We start from the raw sequence: 2887 nt of genomic DNA on the forward strand, positions 1-2887 counted from the left end.
AAAAATAAAGTCCTGCAATGAGGATGATAAGAGTCCTGTAAAGCAGTATACCCACTGTATGGACAGTTAATGTGGGGGCCTGATTCAGCTCCTGCTAATAGGATGAAAGTAGGTACTTAAAGAATGGCAAAATAGTGCCAAGAATGATGTCCTGCAATGAGGATGGTATGGGTCCTGTAAACCAGGATACCCTCTGTATAGATGATGGGTATAGGGGTCCCTGAGAGTTTGGGCAGGGTTATTACCTGATCACAAGATGCTCACTGACCATAAATCGAAAAACGTCTGCCGGCAGACTTTCCTCCTGCTGAGCTGTAAATAAAGACAGTCTGGAGTCCGATTATCCTCTGTACCTTCAACGCGTTTCACCTGAGTGTCAGGCTTCGTCAGGAATTTGCAGAGTGTCAGTTGAGCTTTAGATGAGGCTATTTATTGCCGTCTCTCCGTCACTTCCGGGTTTCCCCGCGTGTACTTCCGCCCCTTCTCATACTGTGTGTATAGTGCTGCGTCTGGCGGGTCTTCCGCCCTCACAGCCGTCACCTCCCGTCGGTGACTTCCGCCCTTTCTGTGCGTCATCAGCGCTACAGCCGCATATGTTCTGTATTATCATCCGTCTGGTCTTCCGCCCTTACAGCCGTCACCTCCTATCAGTGACTTCCGCCCTTCATGCGCATCATCAGTGTTGCAGCCGCAGATGCCCTGTAATTCATCTTTCAATCAGCGACGCCCCTGCTGTCAGGCTTATGACGTATATCTACCTGTGGTGGCCCTGAAAGTTACTTTGTAGCTCAATAGCTATATGTAAAAATGCTTTCATTTCTTTATGAGCAAAAAAACGTCCATATGTTAACTTATGTCCATTGATAAAGATGAAAACAAATATGTATAAATCAAAAAGATAATGAAAATGAATATAAAAGAATAAAAGTATTATCTATTAATTATTATTCTTTTTATTATTTATCATTTTTTATTCTTTTGCTATTATTATTTTTTTATTCTTTTGCTATTATTATTATTATATTTACAAGTTTACTTTTATTCTTTTATATTCATTTTCATTATCTTTTTGATTTATACATATTTGTTTTCATCTTTATCAATGGACATAAGTTAACATATGGACGTTTTTTTGCTCATAAAGAAATGAAAGCATTTTTACATATAGCTATTGAGCTACAAAGTAACTTTCAGGGCCACCACAGGTAGATATACGTCATAAGCCTGACAGCAGGGGCGTCGCTGATTGAAAGATGAATTACAGGGCATCTGCGGCTGCAACACTGATGATGCGCATGAAGGGCGGAAGTCACTGATAGGAGGTGACGGCTGTAAGGGCGGAAGACCCGACGGATGATAATACAGAACATATGCGGCTGTAGCGCTGATGACGCACAGAAAGGGCGGAAGTCACCGACGGGAGGTGACGGCTGTGAGGGCGGAAGACCCGCCAGACGCAGCACTATACACACAGTATGAGAAGGGGCGGAAGTACACGCGGGGAAACCCGGAAGTGACGGAGAGACGGCAATAAATAGCCTCATCTAAAGCTCAACTGACACTCTGCAAATTCCTGACGAAGCCTGACACTCAGGTGAAACGCGTTGAAGGTACAGAGGATAATCGGACTCCAGACTGTCTTTATTTACAGCTCAGCAGGAGGAAAGTCTGCCGGCAGACGTTTTTCGATTTATGGTCAGTGAGCATCTTGTGATCAGGTAATAACCCTGCCCAAACTCTCAGGGACCCCTATACCCATCATCTATACAGAGGGTATCCTGGTTTACAGGACCCATACCATCCTCATTGCAGGACATCATTCTTGGCACTATTTTGCCATTCTTTAAGTACCTACTTTCATCCTATTAGCAGGAGCTGAATCAGGCCCCCACATTAACTGTCCATACAGTGGGTATACTGCTTTACAGGACTCTTATCATCCTCATTGCAGGACTTTATTTTTGGCATAATCTTGGCCCCGATTTTTCAGTGCAACATTTGTTCTATTTGCAGGAGCTGAATCAGGCCCCTGTGGAATTTTTACATATTTATATATTTTCTATATATATATGAACTTTTTTTATCTTATTATTTTTTATTTTTATTTTATGTTTTATGTCTGTATGTCTAGTTGATGTATACCGGTATTAGGAGACAATCCCATTTTTAGTCTTTAAGTGTACCTTATAGATGATCAAAACTGTACTTTGCACTAATTAATAAAATACTTTTATTCTTTACCAGAGAGGTGTCACTGGTTAATTGTTATTTAGCAGTAGGGATTGCGCACTTACATCCTATTTACCCCTCTTACAGTCTTCTCTATCAAGGTGCTATTGTAGTGCATCTTAGGATATTGTGCAGCAGCCCTTTCCACATACTGCAGGTACAGCGCAGTCTTTACCCTTTCTTATATAGTTTGTATTTCATACACTACCATCCACTACGGCGCTACTAGGGTGTGCTCGCAGCGAGCCATGCAAGGGGATGTGGTACACTGATACAGTGTCCATGTCGACTAACGTTAAATTCCGGGACAAAAAAAAGAAAAGAAAAACTCATGTCGACATTTTGACTGTCCACCTTCCCATTGCCGACCTAATACTTGTGTTGATCTTCCGACCCTGTCGACCTTTAGAGGTCGACCTAATGTATGTTGACCTTCATACAGTCTACCCTATGACCCATACCCGGCCACAGATACAGCTGACGTGCTGTTCTTCTCCACATACTGTATGATCATTTTGGTTTAAACTCCCATTATTTCATCGTTGCAGATTGAAAAGTTTCTCTTGCACATGAATGTATGCCAAGCCTGGGCTTCCACCCGCCTCTGTCTGTACTCTGTAGCTGCGTGACTGCCAGGCATTTCGGGGGGAGTAAGAGG

This window comes from Crinia signifera, chromosome 19 (assembly GCF_055691185.1).
Source record: "Crinia signifera chromosome 19, ASM5569118v1, whole genome shotgun sequence".
Classification (NCBI taxonomy): domain Eukaryota; kingdom Metazoa; phylum Chordata; class Amphibia; order Anura; family Myobatrachidae; genus Crinia; species Crinia signifera.